At 42.8% G+C, this 23,546-nt stretch overlaps 1 protein-coding gene across 4 annotated transcripts in view; it reads right to left on the bottom strand.

The window, feature by feature from the left end:
* Positions 1-23,546, bottom strand: part of NCALD (neurocalcin delta) — a 470,454-nt gene that overhangs the window by 72,446 nt on the left and 374,462 nt on the right. Inside the window, exon 1 of one of the 4 annotated variants that reach the window (XM_055546509.1) lies at positions 22,847-22,965. The exons of the other annotated variants lie outside the window; for them this stretch is intronic. The gene's annotated coding sequence lies outside the window, so the exon portion shown is untranslated. Of the gene's footprint in view, positions 1-22,846; positions 22,966-23,546 lie in introns of those variants that run through there. 4 annotated transcript variants of the gene reach the window in all.

Here is a 23,546-nt window from a genome sequence, read left to right as displayed (position 1 = left end):
ATAGTTGCTATTTCTTTACCAGGAAAAAATAAAGTTAGAGAGAGCAGCATGCCTGTGTGTGCCAGCTGTCATCTGGGACAGAGGGGCCTCTTGACCCACTTGGCAAACAGCATGATCTTCCAAGTCTCTTTTTCTCTCCCAAGGCACAGGGCAGACATGGCTACAGTCCAGATTTCCCAAGGACCTAGTTTCAAATAATTTCATTTCCAACACAGAGATTTGTTGAAATCTACATGTGGTTTAATCCTCATGCTGGTTGAAGACTGTTCATGTAAATGCTTAAGAAATAGATAAAATCTTTAGACTGGTCTATGACTCAGGGTTTAAAATAAGGTCACTATATGTTCATACATTATGTGTAGCCATGACATTTAAATTTAACCCTCCCAATCAAATGTAACTTACAATGCAGAGTTTGGACAAATGAGCTGTTTTTCTTAGTCACTGCAGTCGCGGGTCTGATCTAAGTCCCAGTTCCTCCCCCATCAAAGTAGTTTACTTTCCTTCTATGCACCCTTTCCAAAATATAAAAATAAAAACGAAGTGCTGTAGGGTAGGTGCAGATGGACAAGATGCCCAAGCAATAACAAGCCCCAACTCTTTTCCCAGCGGTGCTTTGGTTCGGCTCTACCTGATGCAGGCGCCTCTGCAGAGTTTTCGCAGGAGCCACATGAAGATCATGGCACCTCCAGATAAGCAAGTTCAGGGTAGGGGTGGGTCGGGGCAGGTGAAAATTTTCACAAAAATGCATCATTCCTCGGGTGCAGCAACATAAAAGAAACACAACTGATTTGGGAAACTGCTTAAAATAAACACTACCCACTATAAAAGAGCTGAAAAAAAATAGCCCATTCTTGTTCCATCTCCCTTTTCCTTTTAAGCTTGCAAAGCCTGTGGTTACAAAACATACTTGGAGGCAGCCTTTGCTTCCATATGCCTACATTTTCCAAAAGGTTCAGACTACACACTGAAGGGCCTGTGTGCCTGCTCAGTTGCTTGTGTTCAACTCTTTGTGACCCTATGGACTGTTGCCCACCAGGCTCCCCTGTCCGTGGGATTCTCCAGACAAAAATGCTGGAGTGGGTTGCCATGCCCTCCTCCAGGGGATCTTACCAATCCAGGGACTGAACCCACGTCTTAGTCTCCTGTATTGGCAGGTGGACCACAGAGCCACCAGGAAGCACCACTGAAGGGCCCAGCAGACCTTTAATAGCTGGAACTGAGACTTCCCTGGGGTCCAGTGGTTAAGACTCCACACTCCCAGTGCAGGGGCATGGGTTTGATCCCTGGTCAGGGAGCTAGACCCTGTGTGCTCCAACAAAAACCTGCTGCGGCCAAAGAAATAAATAATAAAATAGCTGAGACTAATTCCAAAGGAAAATATTAAGAACATATTTTATATCTGTGGAGAGTTTAATTTTTGCAAACTATTTTCATGACTGTTTTGAAGTACAATGGGCAGGATTATTACAAGTTTGGATAGGTGAAACAAAAAAAGTACCAAGTTAGGACAAGCACTCACATCTCCTGATTCTTAGTCTTACACAAAATCACCTCAGCAATCACTTTGTGTCAATTGAGTATTTAATTCTGAACATTCAAGGTGCTATCTGTACAGTTTGGCATAACTAGATTCATGCATTAACTTGAAGAATAGTCACTCACAAACAGACAGTGTTTGGGGCCCCACTGTATGCCAGAGAGAAGTAGACAAGCAGGGGCCCCCCTTTATGCTGTTTACAGCCTCATCTTATGTCCTTACCTTAGCAGTAGGGGCCCTGGGAATGAGGCCACGTGCCACAGAGGGTTCTACACACCCCTGAGAAGTGAGGATGAGGTTTACGGCAGAAGCTCCAGGAGTCAAGAAGGCAAAGAGCCATAAGAGCTGGGACTTCTTTCCAAGGAGAAAAGGGTCCATGATAAAACCAGTTTGGGAAACCAATCTTACCATATTTTCTCTTAGAAATATACATGTACATTAAAAATAAAAAGTTCTGCAATCAAGAAACATACCAACTTCCATTTACCAAGCAAGTCTGTCTACCATGGGATAGTCCTAGAACCAGCCTTCCACGCGTCCCGCTCTGGGACGTGCTCACAGTCTTAGAGTGGAGTTAGCAGGTTCTGATTTAGAAAACATATTTTCCCAGTTGCACCCATACTTGTCCGTATGACCTGTGAAGATACTCACTTCTGGGACCTCGTAGGCTTAAACAACTCTTAAAGCAGGCAGAGAACAAGGCCCTGCTGGTTCTCAACAGTGAACTCTGGAAGGCTATTCCAGAGATGGCTTCTTCAGCCTTGGGCACCTTCTCTGGTTTCCGGGTCATGTATTTTTTGACCTCACAGCCTCTGTAACCTCTGACTTGAAGCTCTCTGTGCCCTTTGAGCCGAGTCCTGTCACAATCCCATGTAGCTTCCTGGTACCTGTTCTAATTCTTTGTGTGTGTTAGTCGCTCAGTCGTGTCTGACTCTTTGTGACCCTGTGGACTGTAGCCCACCAGTCTCCTCTGTCCATGAAATTCTCCAGGCAAGAATACTGGGGTGGGGGGGGGGTTGCCATTTCCTTCTCCAGGGGATCTTCCCGACCCAGAGATCAAACCCAGGTCTCCTGCATTACAGTTTAATTCTTTACTGTTTGAGCCACCAGGAAAGTCCTCATTCTTTAGCCCAAGGATATTGCCTGACCCTACATCTCTGAGGCAAGGGTCTCCCTTGTTAGGTCTTGTCTACTCTCATTTCAGAGTCAACATATTACGTCACAACCATAGATCTAACCTTGCACTGCCTTGTGAGAATCAGTTACCTTGAAGGAGAGGGTAATGGTCCATCTCCATTTAAACCAAGAGAACTTAACAGTGATTTACTGACCCTTGAAATGCCAGGGGCCTCAGATAACTGTATCACATATTACCTCATTGCACTATCCCAACAAATGATGCTGCTGCTGCTGCTGCTAAGTCGCTTCAGTCATGTCCGACTCCGTGCGACCCCATAGACGGCAGCCCACCAGGCTCCCCGTCCCTGGGATTCTCCAGGCAAGAACACTGGAGTGGGTTGCCATTTCCTTCTCCAGTGCATGAAAGTGAAAGTGAAAGTGAAGTCGCTCAGTTGTGTCTGACTCTTAGCGACCCCATGGACTGCAGCCTACGAGGCTCCTCCATCCACGGGATTTTCCAGGCAAGAGTACTGGAGTGGGGTGCCATTGCCTTCTCCAAACAAATGATGAGGTAGTTGCAATTTCTACCTCTGTTTTCTAAATTAGGATACGATCCTTTGAGAGGTAGTAACTTGCCCACGTCACAGAGCTAAAGTATCAGAGCCAGGATTTGAACCTTCACAGTCAAAGCTATGATTTTTCCCATAGTCATGTACGGATGTGAGAAACCATGAAGAAGGCTGCATGCTGAAGAATTGATGCTTTTGAACTATGGTACTGGAGAAGACTCTTGAGAGTCCCTTGAACTGCAAGGAGATCAAACCAGTCTATCCCAAAGGAAATCAACCCTGAATATTTATTGGAAGGACTGATGCTGAAGCTGCAGCTCCAATACTTTGGCCACTTGATGCGAAGAGCCAACTCATTGGAAAAGACCCTGATGCTGGTAAAGATTGAAGGCAGGAGGAAAAGGAGAATGAGATGATTGGATGGCATCACTAACTCAATGGACATGAGTTTGATCAAGCTCCAGGAGATGGTGAAGGATAGAGAGGCCTGGCATGCTACAGTCCATGGGGTCGCAAAGAGTTGGACATAATTGAGCAAATGAATAACAACAAAATTCAGCCCTCAGAGAACATGCTGGTCTGAGCCAACAAACCTCCCTTGATCCCTACCTCTTACAAAAGTACCTGTTCATCTTCCAGAACCACTGCTCAGGAGCATGGCATTCCTATGGGGTTGGGATCTTGGAGAAGCCCTTGTTGCCCAGCACCACCCCTCCCCAACTGGTCAGCATACCATATACCCTGGCTTTGTTCTCCTCTCATCGTCCCTCTGTCAGAGCGATGCATTTCTACTGGAGTTAACCCTGTGCTAATGTTTCTTTTCTGGTGACAACATGCTTTAACCCAGGCTAAATGTAGACTTTAATGGTAAGATGGTGGAGACCTACACAGGGAGAGTGTTGAGTCAGGTGTGGAACTTAGCATCCCACGATCCCCTGCTCACTTTGCTTGGCCCAGCATTCTCAACCCTCCCTGCACAGAAGCACCGTGGAAACTTTTCATCTGTTTATCTAATTATCTATCTGGCAAAAAACTTATGTCCAGGTCACACCACAAACCAAATGACTCAAAATCTCCAGGAATGGGACCCTAGTACTGGCATGTTCTTAAAAAGCTCTGGATGATTTTATAACAGACTAGAGTTAAATAATCCTATTTTAAATATGAAGCTAGCCATGTAAACAGAAACCCTGTGTCTAAATTTTGGTCTTTGTACGTTCCACGGAGGCTGGTGAAAGATGACAAATGTGTTTTCTCAGAGGAGGGAAGAGGTTTTAGAATCATGGGCCTGATGCTGATTACCACGTACATGTTCTTGGGCCAGAATCAACTTCTTTAGGGTTTGGTTTTCTGATCCAGTAATGAGGGGTTAATGCTAACTTGCCTCAAAGGTGAATAATGAGAAATGACTAACTCAGGCGGCCATGAGGTATGACTTAGGCAAAGTTAAAATGCTTTTGCAGACAAGCAAGGGGATCTGAGTGATTTGCCCCTTAAACACTGTCAAGACAGCCCAATAATTATAAATAAGGAGCCAGCTTGAAGTGCAATGAAGCAGGCAGCATGGGCTCGCTGATGGTTGCTTTTCTTTCTCCCAGTAACATCTTTCCTCTGGATAGCAATTTGACAATAAATCAAAAGTAAAGAACATAGTATCTTGAAGCTCCTTTGGCACATTCCCACAAAGCCAATACTGTCCTGCTGACAGACTGTGTCCTAGAAACAGGTGTGCCTCAACTTAGAGAATGTGGATCTACAATGAAAGAAATAACCAAAGTGTTCTTCCACTTTAGAAAGCTTTCTTGCACTAGGAATCTCCCTTGTGCACAATTCATTAAATTATTAATCTTGGAAGAAAAAAAAAATCAATTCAAAATGGAGATATAGCTCTGAAATGACCATGTTAACCAGTGGGGAAATGTGCTTTAATTTACAAAATCTTTACAGTAACTCATGATATTTAAAGTGAGGCTTATTGCCATAAAGCTATAAAGAGCTGTAAGAGGAAAAAGACTTATTTATGCATACCGTGTTCAGCCCTTTCCAATCACCAGCTTTTCTCATAAGGGATGGAGTGATGGAGAGCTTGGTCAGTGGGTCAGGGTAGAGGCAGTCACCACTATGAGGAGTTCTACCATGGCATGCCAATTCTACTAGGCAGGCGCTCCCCTCCTACAACTCTTAAGTGGCCAGCACTGAGGTTAGCCTCCACTGAACAAGAACCATTTAACACTGACACCCCACCCCCTTGCCATGTGTCTATTATAAGCTGAGTGCTATTCTAGGCTTGCTAAGGAAGGTGAGAAACCTATATGCAGGTCAGGAAGCAACAGTTAGAACTGGACATGGAACAACAGACTGGTTCCAAATAGGAAAAGCAGTACGTCAAGGCTGTATATTGTCGCCCTGCTTATTTAACTTATATGCAGAGTACATCATGAGAAACACTGGGCTGGAAGAAGCACAAGCTGGAATCACGATTAATAACCTCAGATATGCAGATGACACCACCCCTAAGGCAGAAAGTGAAGAGGAACTAAAAAGCCTCTTGATGAAAGTGAAAGAGGAGAGTGAAAAACTTGGCTTAAAGCTCAACGTTCAGAAAAGGAAGATCATGGCATCTGGTCCCATCACTTCATGGGAAATAGATGGGGAAACAGTGGATGACTTTATTTTGGGGGGCTCCAAAATCACTGCAGATGGTGATTGCAGCCATGAAATTAAAAGTCGCTTACTCCTTGGAAGAAAAGTTAGGACCAACCTAGATAGCATATTAAAAAGCAGAGACATTACTTTGCCAACAAAGGTCTGTCTAGTCAAGACTATGGTTTTTCCTGTGGTCATGTATGGATGTGAGAGTTGGACTGTGAAGAAAGCTGAGCGCCAAAGAATTGATGCTTTTGAACTGTGGTGTTGGAGAAGACTCTTGAGAGTCCCTTGGACTGCAAGGAGATCCAACCAGTCCATCCTAGAGGAGACCAGTCCTGGGTGTTCATTGGAAGGACTGATGCTGAGGCTGAAACTCCAATACTTTGGCTACCTCATGCGAAGAGTTAACTCATTGGAAAAGACTCTGATGCTGGGACAGATTGGGGGCAGGAGGAGAAGTGGACGACAGAGGATGAGATGGCTGGATGGCATCACTGACTCGATGGACGTGAGTCTGAGTGAACTCCAGGAGTTGGTGATGGACAGGGAGGCCTGGCGTGCTGCGATTCATGGGGTCGCAAAGAGTCAGACACGACTGAGTGACTGAACTGAACTGAACTGAAGGAAGGTGAAAATAATAGGACAAGCTCCCTGCCCCTCGACTCTCATCAACTTATGGTGACCCAAATCTGATAGCCGTATCAGAAGTATCCCTAAATAAGCTTAGAGGTAGGACTGAGAGCTAAAATATAAGGTGGTTAGTCAAATCTGAATTTCGTATAAACAACCAATAATGTTTTAGCACAAGTTTGTCCCAAATAAGGCTCCCCAGGTGGCACTAGTGGCAAAGAACCCACCTGCCAATTCAGGAGACACAAGAGACGTGGGTTTGATCCCTGGATGGGGAAGATCCCCTGGAGGAGGAAATGGCAATTCACTCCAGTATTCTTGCCTGGAGAATTCCATGGACAGAGGAGTCTGGTGGGCTACAGTCCATAGGGTCACAAAGAGTGGGCCGTGCTTGAATACACACACTTGTGTTTTTATTTGCTAAATTTGACAATCCTACTTAAGGGATCTGCAGAGTCTCATGTGAACTTTGTAAATTAGTCATACCCTTAGGTTGCTCCTCACAAATCAGCAATTTGGCAGTGTTTTCCAGCTGTGGTAGTCATCCCTGGGCCGTGACTTCCTATTTGCGTCAGATCTCTTTGTGACATGCAGTCACAAAAGGAGTCTTCAGTGATAGTAGATGGTCCTACTGGGTTGAGGGTACAGATCATGACTTCACAACTTACTAACTCCTAAAAGTAAGACTTGTCTTCAACGCCTGAAGCGGTGCATATGTTCTAGAATTACTTGTTAAACACAAGGACACAGAACTTGCCTTTTCTAGTTATGTACTGACCAGCCACATGTGTGACTGCAGTTTCTGGTGTTGGGCAGTCTGCAAAAGATTCCTGGAGAATGAGAGGGTTAGGAAGTGCAGGTAGCTGGTGTGAGTTAAGAATCACCTAGAAAGTTGTGTAAAGAGGAAGACCCCAAGCCCCAGCCCTCTAGAGTCCCAAGTTCTGAGTTCAGTCTCAGGATCTGCATCTGTGATTCTACCCCCAGAGGCCAGGAATCTGTGTTTAGACCTTGTGTCTCTCCCCTCAGGCTCCTGGGACGATTCTAGCCAAGTGCCCTTGGAGGTCAGTTTGGGCTGCTTTCCCTCTCCACTGGCCCAGCAGCTCAGATCCAGCTGGAACTTTGAACAATGAGAAGACTTGAGCTGCTCTTCCTATGTGATCTTCATGCAGTCACTTCTCTCCTGATGTCTCCAGCCCTCACTATGGCAAGGGCTGCCAAAAATGTGTCCCCTTTTGCCAGTCACCTTACACTGTTAGCATTCCCCAGACCTCATTTTCCTATGAGCTTGGCCTGGCATTTCACTGATGATTGCCAAGGCAGCTCCTGAGTCAGACCACCGGGAAATATACTTTACATCCAACCCTGGTCCGCCGAGGGGCTGCCCAGCTTCACTCTTAACAGCAAACCCAAATCCCTTTCTGACTTGCTTCACTCCTTTTGATGCTGAGAAGCTGGTATGTGATAGATTGCCCTTTGAGTCAGGGTCTCTGCCATGGGGAACAGCACATCCCCCAGACAATCCTGTGTTGTGGACAAATAAAAGGTCCCTGCTGAGATGTCTTCAGTGACATTCTAAATCCTGGAATGAATTATCTCCCAAGATGAGAGATGGATGGTGTACACAATGCATGATGGCTGAAATGGAAAGAATGAGTGGCCTGCAACCAAAAGCAGATCCCTTCACTCACCGGGGACAGTTTCCAGCAAATGCGCTCCTTCACTCTAATCTCATAAAAGGCAAACCCCATCTCTCCTTGAATGTTTCATTCATTCTTTCTCCCCGTTGACAAAATATTTAAGGAACACCTGCTATGTGGGTAGAATAACACATCTCAAAACTGAAAGGCTCACGTTAACTAAGCAGGAATTGAGAGCCTACTTGCTTCTGACAACTAGTGGTTTTTAATTAAGTACTGAAGGCAATGGCACCCCACTCCAGTACTCTTGCCTGGAAAATCCCATGGACGGAGGAGCCTGGTAGGCTGCAGTCCATGGGGTCGCGAAGAGTCGGACACGACTGAGCGACTTCACTTTCACTTTCACGCACTGGAGAAGGAAATGGCAACCCACTCCAGTGTTCTTGCCTGGAGAATCCCAGGGACGGGGAGCCTGGTGGGCAGCTGTCTATGGGGTTGCACAGAGTCGGACATGACTGAAGCGACTTAGCAGTAGCAGCAGCACCAGACATAGGAGGTGAGGCCCTCAGACCTCTGGGGAGGACTTTCAGGTGGCGACTGGAGTCAGAGACATTAGAGCAAGGAAGTTCTGCCAGGAAATCATGGAAGCAGCAGAGATCTGTAACTTCAGTTCTGTGCTGCACCAGTTTCCAGCAGGCTTCAAGAGTCTGAGGATGATGGAAAAGCTTCATTATAAGTCACCTGGGGTTTCATTTTGTTCCGGTGAAGTGAAGGCTCCATACAATTCATGATACTTAATACAAATATAAGCAGATCCTTTAGTGTAAATGTGGGAAGACCTTATTGGTGCAGTTTCTAAATCATGATTGTGAAGCACCTTTATTGACACCTAAGGAACTGAGGGTCCCTTGGACTGCAAGGAGATCCAACCAGTCCATTCTGAAGGAGATCAGCCCTGGGATTTCTTTGGAAGGAATGATGCTAAAACTGAAACTCCAGTACTTTGGCCACCTCATGCGAAGAGTTGACTCATTGGAAAAGAGTCTGATGCTGGGACAGATTGGGGGCAGGAGGAGAAGGGGACGACAGAGGATGAGATGGCTGGATGGCATCACTGACTCGATGGACGTGAGTCTGAGTGAACTCCGGGAGTTGGTGATGGACAGGGAGGCCTGGCGTGCTGCGATTCATGGGGTCGCAAAGAGTCGGACACGACTGAGTGACTGAACTGAACTGAAGGAACTGAGGCACCAGTGTTTCTGCTAAAACACAACTGTTTTCATGAGACCTGTACTTACTGAACTGGCAAAAGTTGAAGAACCCTGGGATCAGACTGTAATCAGAACAAAAGGACATGGGAGAGATTAGAGACTGAATGTGGATGAACCTAATATCTACAGCCCTCTGGGAACAACCTCCATCATTCCCCCCAAAAGCTATGTCCCAGCTTGCCTTCAAGCTTTCCCCCCATATGGCTCTTTCTGCCTGAAACAACCTTCCAAGGCTTCTCCTACCGAATGAGCAGGTCAGTGGCCTCATTTTCAGCAAGGAAAGATGACACACCTGTTTCCAAGGTCAACATCAAGCTTGCTCATCCCCTTGTTCATGCACTCAGTTACTTGGTCATTTGGTCTGTATCGGATACTTAATGCGTACCAGCCCCTGTGGATACAGTGAGGATGCAGACCTGAAATGTCACCTCGGTTACCTTCAGGGAGCTTAGAGTTTAGCAGAAGAGACAAATAGGAAATTGTAGAAAGATGTGGCTAGTGTTGGATTTCCCAGGTGGCACTAGTGGTAAAGAACATGCCTGCCAGTGCAGGAGACATAAGAGATGCATGTTTGATGCCCTGGTCGGGAAGATCCCCTGGAGAAAGGCATGGCAACCCAATCCAGTATTCTTGCCTAGAGGAGCTCATGGACAGAAGAGCCTTGTGGGCTACAGTCCATAAGATCACAAAAAGTCTGACACAACTGAAGCGATTTAGCACACATGCACAACTCTTTTAGACTTCCTGGTGGCTTAGACAGTAAAGAATCCTCCTACAATGCAGGAGTCTCAGGTTTGATCCCTGGGTTGGGAAGATCTTCTTTGAGAAGGGAATGGCTACCCACTCAGTATTCTTGCCTGGAGAATTCCATGGACAGAGGAGCCTGGAGGGCTACAGTCCATGGGGTCACAAAGAGTCGGACACAACTGAAATGACTTAGCAGGCACACATGTGGTTAGTGGTACAATCGGGGTTTGTATGATGTAGGAGCGAGTGCTGGGGAACTTCAGAAGGCTTCTTAGAGAAGGGGGGCCTGAGCGGTGTCCTGAAGGATGAGGCAGCACCTGCTGGAGGCAGATATGGGTCTGGTGATGGAACTGGCTCATGTAATCCATCCTTTTACTTTTGGGTGGCGGTTTGGTAGTTCAGCCATGTCTGACTCTTGTGACCTTATTAACTTCTTTGTAAAAATGATCCATGTTGATCATATGGTCAACCAGTGTTGGGAGTGCTGTCCAGAGCCATAAAAGAAAAAGAAATGGCCTTGTGCTGAGTAAGATGTGTGCCACAGTCTCAAGTTGATCAAGGACCAACATGCTGGGACAACCACTCCAAATGGGCATACAGTCTCACTTTAAGATAGCAGACTAAGCTTGGGAGTTTACCTATCCTACCTCTATTTTTCAATTATGAAAGCAAAATGTAGAGCTACAAGGATTTAGCTCTTCTTCTGCCATTTTGAAAAAAATAATTAAAAGATTTACTCCAGCAAAATTGAAAATGAATCCAAGAAATAGGGAAACCATGAAACAATGGAAATACTCCAGTTCAGATGAAAAGAAACCCTAGTGGGACAGCCTATACTTAATCCAAACTGGAATAACAGAACAGAGTGCCTGGCGAAGAACATCTTCAACAGAGCAAAAGGTTATCATGACCAAACTGGATGCTTGAGAATCAAGAAGTAAATCGTGAGGTGTCACATAAGTACTGAAGATCCAAGTTTCTCCAGAGGAGAAAAAGAGAGTTAGAAACTCTAGAAAGATAAACATACATAAAAGAATTATGGTCTAAATACGAAGGAAACTAAAATACAGTTTGTATTTTAACAATTAATGGAATATAAAACCATTGATGTATGAAGCAAATAAAGTCAAACTTTTATGGCCAAGGGAGAGAGTCAATCAATACAGTGAATTCCTCTAAATTCTCTGTGAGTTCCAGGCCACTGGGTAAGATACCTGCTTCTCTATTGTATGACTTTATTTTTCCTTTTGAAAGTGGTTTTGACTTTATGGTCTGTTTTCCTTACATATTATCCCCTTTATCTCCTTTTATCCTCCCCCCCCCCCCCCCCCCCAGGAGAAGGTGACTTCTGGTTAAACCTTTTATTTTCCCCAAAGCCACTTTTGCTTGCTTATTCCTGATCTTTTCTGGTCTTTATAAAATAGTTAAGTAAGCTTTACTATCTGAAAATACAAACCGAAGCTGCTGTGCTGTACTTAGTCTCTCAGTCTTCTCTGACTCTTTGTGACCCCCATGGACCGTAGCCCACCAGGCTCTTCTGTCCATGAGGATTCTCCAGGCAAAAATACTGGAGTGGGTTGCCATGCCCTCCTCCAGGGGATCTTCCCAACCCAGGGACTGAACCCCGGTCTCACGCATTGCAGGTGGATTATTGACCAACTGAGCCACCAGGGAAGCCCTAATCCATACCCATTAAGAAATAATTAGTTTTTAACAAACATTGATTCCTCAATCTCTTATTGCTTGATTGAATTTCAATTTTTAATTGGCAATTCAATTTAGTTAAAAATCATTAATTCCTGTTTTAAAGAAACAGTTACCTGAAGTTCACATGCTTGAGTTCATTTCAGAGTTTGTTTTTTTCTTCTGTTGAAGTAAAGTACGATGAAATATAAAGTAAGATGAGATATACTGCTTTTTAACTTTAATATATTAATAGTGATTATTTAGGCAGTAGAATATTAAAAATAAGTTCTATTTCCTTTATATTCTTTATTTTTCTGAATATTCTCTCATAAACATGTACTGATTCTATACTTAAGTTTCTTAGAACAGAACACTAATATAGGGTTATTTGAGTATATTGCTGCTGCTGCTGCTGCTAAGTCACGTCAGTCGTGTGAACCCATTGATGGCAGCCCACCAGGCTCCTCTGTCCCTGGGATTCTCCAGGCAAGAATGCTGGAGTGGGTTGCCATTTCCTTCTCCAATGCATGCATGCATGCATGCTAAGTCGCTTCAGATGTGTCTGACTCTGTGCGACCCCATGGACAGCAGCCCACCAGGCTCCCCTGTTCACAGGATTCTCCTGGGACCAGAAAATCTCAGGTTCCATGGCTTTCTTTTTGACAAGGGAGATGGCAAAGCTGAGTGATAATATAAAAATTCTATTGACTATGGTTTAAGTAAGTTAGTTGAACACATTTTAACCCATTGTCTCTGTTTTATGTCTGAAATCTCTACATCATGGAACTGTGTAAACTTTGCCCACTTGTATAAACCTAAGAAATTTCCAATTGTTTGGGGACTTTTTAAAATATAATTTTATTTATTTATTTTTGGCTGTGCTGGGTCTCTGTTGCTGCAGGGGCTTTTCTCTAGTTGTGAAGAGTGAAGGCTACTCTCCACTTGCAGTGCTCGGGCTTCTCACTGCGGTGGCTTCTCCTGTTGTGGAGCGTGGGCCCTAGAGCACGAGGGCTTCAGTGGTTGCAGCTGCGCACAGGCTCAGTAGCTGCGGTGCACGGGCTTAGCTGTTCTGCAGCATGTGGGATCTTCCTGGATCAGGGATCGAACCCATGTCTCCTGCATTGGCAGGTGAATTCTCTGCCACTGAGCTACCAGGAAAGCACCTATCTGGGGACTTTGAACAAGGACTTTATTAATTGAAGACTTCAGGCAAGAGAAAGAGGAATTGTAGGTTTGTTTTAAACTTCCTTAAAATGTACCTTAAGAGAAAGTACAGTGATGGTTGCCCAGGACTGAGATGGGGGTGAGAGTGGTGGGTGAGAAAGGGAAGTTAGTGTTTAATGGACACAGAGTTTCAGTTTGGGGAGATGGAAAGAGTTCTGGAGACACATCTAGTAACAGTTGCAAGAATGTACTTAATGCCACTGAATGGTACACTGAATATGGTTAACATGCTTAATTTTACATTATGTATATTTTATCACAATAAAAAGTCCCTATTTCTTAAATCTAGATATGATTCAACATGACGTCAATGTGATCTCTTCTTCTATAGAAAATGTTATGAAGGTTTGAATTTTCAGTTGGTTTGGGTTTTATTCTGATGTGGCTTTGTTAAATAGCAGATTACATATATTTTTAAATATGAAGTTAACATAGTTCCCCTGACAGGTATCACCCAGCTAAAGTTAAAAGAGCCATCTACACAGTATTGAGGGCAAAATGGAATTCACATTTAAAAAAAAAAAATTTGTTTTAATTTATTTGACTGCAATGGGTTAGAGTTAGGTCTTAGCTGTGGCGTGTGGCATCTAATTCCCTGATAGGGATTGACCCCTGGCCCCCTGCATTAGGAGCAAGAGTCTTAGCCACTGGACCACCAACGAAATCCCTCATATTTTTTTTTTTCATTTAAAAAGTTAGAACTTTTCTATGAGAAAAATGGAGGAAAAGGAAACACTTAACATATATTCATAATTAAAATAAGTTGTCTAAAGCAAAGGGAAACAGGGTTATTAACCTATTATAACGTCACTTGACACATGTATCACTTACCTGCTCCCAAAATTTCACTAGCTTCTTATTGTCAGATCAAATCAAACCCAGTTTGTTTTAAATTGATAAACTCTAGGTCCTTCGAGTACCTTGTACATACCATGTACGTTTTTCCTTTTCCCTCATGCAAAGAGTTGACTCATTGGAAAAGACGCTGATGCTGGGAGGGATTGGGGGCAGGAGGAGAAGGGGACAACAGGATGAGATGGCTGGATGGCATCACTGACTCGATGGACGTGAGTCTGGGTGAACTCCAGGAGATGGTGATGGACAGGGAGGCCTGGTGTACTGCCATTCATGGGGTCAAGCTATTTTCTTGATCTCAGATAAGTGAGTGTCTATTTCTGTTACTAGGAAAGTATTTATGATGTTTCTTATTCATGGGTAATCCTTTCACTCCTGGGTTATGCTAAATGTTATATATCCTTTGAAGCTCAATTCAAAGTTCACTTCCCCTCCGAAGTCATCTCAATGCCATAAACCCATACTTAATCTATTCATTAATCACCTACCAGAGATTTACTGAGTGGTTATTATGTGTCCAGCACTACACTAGGCACTGTGAGAATTGGTACCCAACACGGAAGATATAGTTCTAGATCTCAGCTGCCTATGCTGTCCAGCCTCCCCAACTGGACTGTAACCCTTTCAAAGACTAGCTGCTCCTGTGTTAACCCTTGTAGTATCCTACTTAGCTGGGACATCCTGGGTGAGGTGGGACGTGTGCTGGTCATTGAAAGGTCTAGGTGACTGGACCACATCTGCCTGGTGTTAGTGGTGAGCAAATGAGAGAGAATTGGAGGAACCTTACCAGTCCCTGAACACAAAAGAAATCTTTATACTTAGGTGCTCAACAACAGGGGCCACCATATGGAGTGAAGATATATTGAATGAATACATCAAGGTGAACATATCGATTAGCCTTCCAGAGGGAAGACTCAGGATGAGGTGACGTTTAAGTAAGCAGGAAGAAAGTCAGAGGTATTGATTTCTCTGCGGTAGAAGAGACAGAGATTGCTTCTTTGAGTCAGGACCTAAGGACTACATTTCTGACGATTTCAAGTTATGGGTTTGACCAACACGTGGAGCTGCATGCCAGTGGGAGGGCTGCCATTTTGGCACCTTTGTCAAGAGAAAAAAGACGGCTGAATGAGCTAAATCTTACCTGGTCAACAGAAATTCCCTAGCTTTACTATAAACCATTAGAGCAGAAAAAATAGGTTTAGAAGCATTGGAAACAGGCCAAAAAAGAGAGTCAAGGAGATAGCAGGATATAACAATAGAAAAGTAGGCAGTGGATTAGACAGAGTAGGCATGAGAAAGAGACAAAAGCAGATAAAGAGACTAAGCAGTGACCAGGGAAAATGGCACAAGTCCTGCTGTCCACATGAGACTCTCCTGTAGAGATGGGCCCAGCCAGCAGGAGGCAAGAAGGGAGATTCCACTAATGCATACTGACCATCTCTGTGTGGAGCCCAAATCTTCTCCTAGAACCAGCAGTAGCATTACTATGTAGGGTCACTCTTCCAAATTTATGAACAGGATATATACCTAAAGCCCATTTGTAATTTAACTGGCCAACAAAGGTCTGTCTAGTCAAAGCTATGGTTTTTCCAGTAGTCATATATGGATGTGAGAGTTGGACTATAAAGAAAGCTGAGCGCCGAAGAACTGATGCTTTTGAACTGAGGTGTTGGAGAAGACTCTTGAGAGTCCCTTGGACTGCAAGGAGGTCCAAACAGTCCACCTTAAAGGAAATCAGTCCTGAATATTCATTGGAAGGACTGATGCTGAAGATGAAACTCCAATACTTTGGCCACTTGATGCGAAGAACTGACTCATTTGAAAAGACCTGATATTGGGAAAGATTGAAGGTGGGAGGAGAAGGGGAAAACAGAGGATGAGATGGTTGGATGGCATCACTGACATGAGTTTGAGTAAGCCCCGGGAGTTGGTGATGGACAGGGAAGTCTGGCGTGCTGCAGTCCATTGGCTTGCAATGAGTCAAACATGACTGAGCGACTGGACTGAACTGAACTGAAATGTATTTTTCTCCAGAAATAATTTTAATTAGGTTAGACACTTACGCCAAATCCCCCAAACCTATTTACTCTATATGTACCCAAAGTCCACATAGGTACAGTTATTTCAGTAATTTCTAATTACCCCATACATTCCAGTTACTCTGGTTGCCTAAGAAATAATTCTAAAATATATGGACTTAACAATTTTTATTTTGCACATGAATTTGTCGTTTAGGGCAGGATTCCGCAGGGATCACAGTAATAAAGAATCTGTCTACCAATGCAGAAGACACAGGAGACACAGGTTCGATCCCTGGATCGGGAAGATCTCCTGGACTAGGAAATAGCAACCCACTCCATTATTCTTGCCTGAATAATTACATGGACAGAAGAGGTTGGTGGTCTACAGTCCCTGGGGTCTCAAAAGAGTCAGATATAACTAAGCGACTAAACACGCAATACAGCTCAGCAGGGACAGTCTCTCTCCAGTTCACTTGGCATCAGGAAGGGCAAGGGGGACCTGGGGCTGGGGCCTGGAATCCTCGGGAGACCTGCCCACTCACACATCTGGTTGCTGATGCATGTTGTCTGGCTGAGATCTTAGCTGGAGGTGTTAGCTGAAACCTACATGTGGCCCCTCTATATGGTCTGGGCTTCCTTATAACATGGTGGCTGGTTTCTAAAGAATAGCTGAGAAAAAAAATAAGTTGAATGCTTTTTATATTCCAGCCTTGGAGGTCACCTGGCATTGTTTCCATTGTGCTCTATCAACTGGACCAATCACAAAGCCTGTGTGGGTTCAAGAGGAAGGCAATAGACTCTACTTCTTGGGGTAGAGTAGCAATACTCAAGAAAAGCATGGAGGATGGATGGGGTAGATATAATTACAGGGCCATTTTTGGAGAGTACAATCTGCCACAACATGTAACATTACTTCTAGGAAAAAAATACTATATGCTTGCATGCATGCTCAGTCGCTTCAGTCTTGTTTAACTCTTTGAGACCCTAGGGACTATAGCCCGTTGGGGCTCCTCTGTTCATGGGGATTCTCCAGGCAAGAATACTGGAGTGTGTTGCCATGACCTCTTCCAGGGGATCTTCGTAACCCAGGGATAAAACCTGCATCTCCTGCATTGCAGGCAGATTTCTTTACTGAGCCACCAGGGAAGCCACATAAGGTAGGTACTAATTACTATTATATTAGCCAGGGAAGAAACTGTGACCTTGGTAATTTGCCCAAAGTGAGACCTGTAAGTGGTAGAGACAGGATTTACCTCTAGATCAGTTTAACTAGATGGAAGGAGCCTGAATCCCTGGGTTACTGTGTGGAGTGGAGCCCTTCTCCCAAATCTAATTCATGGGTGACTGAAAAAGGAACAATACTGCATTATGCCATTGGGATTTGGGGCTATTTATTGGAGCAGTGAGCCTATCTTGACTGGATTAGTACAGGAAAGACAGGATTGATACACTCGAGCACAACTAACTTAAGCATTTCCTTTTATAAGATGAAATGGCTCTTGCTATTTGCATGAGGCAGGGTACGTGCATAAAGGAAAATTCTTCTCTAGGTCAGTCCCTATCAGTCTCATATCTTCTCAACTAGGAGGACAAGTAGCCTTTGGGAATAGGGCTGGGTGTACTGACGTGGAATCCTTGACACTGATATGAACAAGTGCACGCAAATTAGGCTCGGTGATCACCAACTGAGGAATGCTTCTTCTAAGGTTTGACTCTGGTGTAAAATCCAGTGGTTCCTAGGTTGTTTGCTTGTCTCTTTTCTTTTAATTTTTTTTTTTACCTTACAGAGAAGATTCTCTTTTTGACTACACTGGCCAGCATGGCTGTGAAGGAGAAACCTTGGTTGCTGTCAACACTTAGGTCTCTGGGCAGGTCACCTGCATAATGAGACTGTAAGTTCCATGGTGGTGGAGACCTTGTCCCTCTTGTTCACCACAGCATTCGTAGTGTCTAGTCTAACGCCTGGCACACAGTAGGTGCTCAAAACTTATTGAATGCATGAAAGACTATAGGTTTGAATAAAAGCTCAAGCAAACAATAGTCAGGAGTCCATAAAGTAACTTGGGCTCTTTATGCCAGTGGCAGCTATTACTCAAGGGCCACTGAGGAAGAAGCCCAAAATGCCTGCTATGAACTGTGGGTTCACAGCCACTTACTAAAATGCTTGCTGATTGAGTGATGCTGCCTCATGCTGAACCTGATCCATGGTAAAACGTGGGAAGGCATAGGATTGGATAACCACTGTGGGATGCCATTTTTTAAGTTATCTCCAAGGATGTCGTAAATATGGTCGTCACAAAATTCGTCGTGGTTTTAGTTGTATGAATCAGATGAAAGTCTGTGGGAGTCAGCAGAGCAGCGAGCCAAAGAATACAACACTCTTCTCAGCATTTACCTCTAATGGATGGGGTTTAAATTCATCAAAGCAAAAAAATTCCAGGACAAACCTTCAGAGAATTCATCTTTGCATAAAAGCAATATGCAGTCTGGTTTTCCTACACTCATTGGGTTCTAGAGAAGGAAATGACAACCCACTCCAGTATTCTTGCCTGGGAAATCCTATGGACAGAGGAGCATGGCGGGCCTCAGTCTATGGGGTCACAAGGAATTCGACACGACTGAGTGACTGAACATGTACTCATTGGGACAGAATTCAGAAAATATGGACAATTCTCCCTTTAGGACAGGCAGCTGGGATATCTTGCAGACTACAGATTTCTTTTCTTGAAAATCAAATATTGAACTTTAATGTAAGTATACTATGCTTTCCATTAGTGCCAACTAAATTTTAAAGGGATGCTATGTCTCTAATTAAAGGGATTTATAAAAATATGTCCCCGAAATCCCTAAAGCTCATTACAAAAATAATAAGCACAGACTGCTTTTGGTTTAGAGTATGTGGCTCCAGTGAATTTAAATATTTATCATATAATTTTTATATCAATGTGTTAATGAGCATTAACTTTCATGGCATTACTTCTGGAAACAATAAAAAATACTATATTTTGGAATGCTATTTCTGGTTGGATTTCCATCACAGGGCACCATTAAAATAAGGGTTGATTTCATGAAAAATAATGGCACATTCCTTTCTAAACTTGAAATTTCAAACACCAGCCATGAAGGAAGCAAACAGTACAGCCTGGAGTCAGAGATTTTCAACTTTTTTCCAAGTTTCTTTATCAAATTGCCACAGAAACTCAAAGCCCCCCAAAGCAGGTGTTCTTTCCTAGTCCAAAGAATAAGGCATGTTTGAGAAAATCCTCTTTTGTAATTCCCCTGAGAATACATGAAGAAACATTGCTAAGCATCCATTTCACATGTTAGGGATTTGGATTGAGTTTAAACACCAGCTTGTACACAATGTCATAGCTCCAATTTTCTTAGGCTAGGGTGATGGTGCTGATGTAACAGAAAGGATGGCTGGGACTAAACACAGGGCTGGAAACGCAATAATACATGACAGCAGCCAGCTAACTGCAAAGGCACCTAGTTAGTTGGGGAGGAAAATTAGGCAGTATCTTCCGCAAATTAAGAGTGACATGGGAAATGAGGCAATTCTTATATAAGTCACTCTAAACAATAATATTAATATCTCCTATATTGTTCTTGAATATCCAATAAATCAAGTAAGATTTTGCATTCAGATTACTTGGGAAGTGTCAGCATTCCCTATTTCATTTTGACTGTGTCCTGTTCTAAGAACCTCTGATAGGTGAACCTGCAGGCTCTATTCAGAGTAACTGAGATTTACATTACAACTGATCAATGTGTGTGTGTGTGTTACATGTGTGTATGCTTTATATCAAACTGAAAAGTGACATAAGTTCTCTAATGCTCATTTCCATTGTCACGAGCACACAAAGTATCTTCTAGAATATTCCTGCAGCTACGATCAATTTCATATAACATTCTGCATTCTTCATCTGAGTACTATTGCTTGTTTTCTTTGACTGGATAAAAGTCCCTTTGTAAACAGCTATAGTCTTACTTCTTTGATCCACGGCTTTAACTTGTATAAATTGTATTAACACTGTATGTTTTCCCTCTTAACCCCTATTTAACCAGGCAGGAGGTCAGTCCAAGTATACAAGACTACTTAAGGATTAAGGAGGAAAACAAAAGAAATTTACAGTTTGGTAACTCTGTGGATACTATCTGTTTCACAGGGAAATTAGAGAATATTGTGAAATTAACAACACTCAGAGAATAAAATCAGATGCGGTGGAACTGATACGGAAACAGTGGTGTGGGTTTTGTCCAGTGCGGTTCCAAGACCTTTCAGCATCACCAGCTTACATATCATTTAACTCAGAGGTGGACAGACTATGCAGGATCCAGGAACTTGGATGGGAAAAATATTATATCTTTAGTTTCACTAACCTCAAACTGAAATTTAGTATCTTTCAATTAAAATGTAGGCCACAAACCACCTACCACCATCCCGTGATTTTGTTGCCAAGAGAAGTCACAGATATTCTCACTTCCTATTACAGCACTGTAGCCATCTCAAAATACCTTTTACACTCATTACTACTTCACAATTATGGTAGTTATTATAACTGCTGCTGATTTGGTTTATTTAATAATGAATTATTAACAACACACATTTCACAATTTTTAAAAATCTAGTGAATGTATTTCAATAAAAGTAGTTTCCTTTGTAATCCTGTATACTTTATTATGCATTTAAAAACATCACTCTAAAAAGAACCTATAGGCTTTGTCAGCCTGATAAAAGGTCTATGACATCCAAAAGGTTACAGTCCCTGAAACTGAAAGCAGTTGACATGCAACATCCAGGTTTCTAGAGTAAATCATTCCTTGCTAGTATCTTTTGAAGTTGAAGCAAACTTAACCTTGAAATCAACACAGTCTCAATGCTGTAAATAGATGATTCTGATGACAGTCCTTCCCCGCCCCCCTTATTTTGCCATAAGGAAAGACCTATAGATTCTGAAGTATCTCCGCTATTATTAGAAAGGCTGCTTTCTTCTAATGATAAACTTTGTCATTGACATTTTGCCAATCAATATTGAATTGTTTACTTATTTTGTGTTGCTGAAATCCAATCTGTTTTATTAGGGCATTGAATACAATTATTTTATAACTCTAAAGCATATAGAGAGCATCAAGAAAATCATTGCTTCCTGGAAAAACTATAATGATAATTCCTAATTTTGAGTAGAAGAAGCTAACATCAAAGTACCCCATCAAAGATACTGCTTTTAAATGACAGTGCTGCTGGCTATTGGTCCTATTCATACTTACTGGAAGCATTGCAAATCAATGAACATATTTCTAGAAGTGTTAAGAATATGACCTCTGAGTTATTATAAAAGAAATTAAACAATGAGATAATGCCTCAGTAGTTGTGCCTGGAGTGTAAGCACATTAGATTTTTTGGAAAATCCTCCATGGAGACTCTGGCCAAAAATAGACATATCGAATGCCAGCAAGTCAAATGAATATTCACTCATTGAAAGGTATTGAGAAATTATTTGTGCACTTACAACTTATTTTTGAAGTTAAATACTGTTTAAAGTATTCATCTCCAAGAGTAAAATAAAGGTGATCAGAATTCAGAAACTAATAAAGAATACAGAAAAGAACAATATTATTCTTGCATTAAATTGATATATAGCTTATATATTATAAAATATGTATTCTTCATTTAAATGGTCAAATCATTATTTTCTATTCATCAGTAGGTATATTAAATGTGCTGCTCTAAAATTTTCTTTTTTTCCAGTTACATCTGTAAGATTTAGCTAGCTGGCTATGAATCTAGGCTTCAATTAACTTCAATACCAGAGGTTTTATTTGAATTACAAGCTACAAACATCATCCAACTTGTATGCAATGACAGAAAATTCAGAATTACTCAACCTGGGAAAGAAATGAACTACAGCAATGCAAATCCCCCCTCCTCCAATTTGCAGTACATATTGTTATAGGAATAGAGATAAAAAGCCTTATTAATCACAGTTATCAAATTACTCATTGAAGAACTAGAACAATTTTTGGTGACTATTTTTATCTGTGTTTGAATTAAAGTAGATCTACCCATGATAATTTAGTTTTAGGGCTATTGCTTTCTTCTCTAGGTAATTATTTCAATTTTGAAGTACAAAAATAGCTTACACGATGCCTTAGTGAAGACCATCCAACACTTTCCTTTTCACAGCTGAATTTTCAGAGGAAGATACTGCAAATGCGCACGTTTGCTCAAACAACCAAAAAGCAACGGCATGTGCACATGTCGGGGGTCCCTCCCCAACTTCCTTGGCACAGTCCAGAGTATTTTTCTCTAAACAGGAAGCTGTTGACGGTTTTCCCTGGTATTTTCAGAATACTTGATTTACAAGAAAACCCCCAACTTTTGTTTCAAACTGTAACATTCTTTACCACTGTGCCTATTGTCGCTCCTTATGAACGCTGCAAACAAGACAGAGACCAAATTCCCAACTATTCTAGGCTGATTCAGAATACGGTAGCAAATACATACATATATATAAAAAGGCAAACTTAGCCACATATTGCTAAGCTGCGCTGGAGTCTTTAAACCCGAAACAATACTGAAGAGGAGATTCCTGGAATTCAACGGGGAATATCTGGCTCAAGCTGCAAAGTCTGTATCTCTAAACTATGTCACGTTAGCAAGTACTGAACAAGGGAGGCGATTATATTTTAACCTACTTCCCAGAACATGAATCCAAATTTAACCAAATGCCAGAGATTCCGCCCCAAATGAACAACTAGAAGCTGCTTCACATTTTTTTCTCCGGGTACAACAATAATTGCTCATGAAGACAAACTTGTAAGAGGTGAGAGAGAGGGGAAAGCCGCTGTGATTTATAAACGCATCTTACTATTGTATATAAAGCAAACTGATTACCTCACACAGCAGAAGTGCAAGATTTAACAGTCCATGCTCCGCAGCCCCTGGGACGCAGAAGCAGCAGCGTGGAGAGCAGCGGCAGCGGCCAGCACCCACCCAGCCTCTCACAGGCCTTTGACTGTGTGGACTCAGCCACAGGCTCTGCCTCTAGCTGACGTCAAAGTCCCTGTCACATGGCCAGATGAAAGCCAAGAGAGCATTGGTTGTCGTAGCAACCACAGAACAGCTCTGAAATTATTTCAATAGGTCATCTGTCACTGTGGTGTGTATGTGTGTGTGGATGCGTGTGTGTGTCTGTGTGCACACCCCACCACCCATCACGGACAGCTCCCCGACAACCTCAGCCCTTGAAGTGGTGACTGCAAAGTGCCTACAACTTTCCTCTTCAGGGCTGTGGGGGTCTGTTCCTTACAGTTCTCAGCAGGAAAAGGCATGCCCCTCTCGGGTTCCACTAGTCCCACTGTTACCAGCGTGAAGCTCGTGGCTCTCTCTCTCTCTCTGTAGAACAGAAGGAAAGAACTGAGAAATTCTGGGAGTAGTATTCCAAGCTAATTAAATCTGTTTGTCAGTAAATGGAATAAAAACAAGCTCAAAAGGGAGCTGGAAGAAAAGATTATTTTTTAAATGATCTAAGAATCCACATCCTTGTACTGAGACCATGCTAGTCATGACAAGACAGAGGAGAAACATGGGGTGT

This window comes from Bubalus kerabau, chromosome 14 (genome assembly GCF_029407905.1).
Source record: "Bubalus kerabau isolate K-KA32 ecotype Philippines breed swamp buffalo chromosome 14, PCC_UOA_SB_1v2, whole genome shotgun sequence".
Classification (NCBI taxonomy): domain Eukaryota; kingdom Metazoa; phylum Chordata; class Mammalia; order Artiodactyla; family Bovidae; genus Bubalus; species Bubalus kerabau.
Note: the sequence above shows the minus strand (reverse complement) of the source record. Positions and strands in the feature narration are given on the sequence as shown.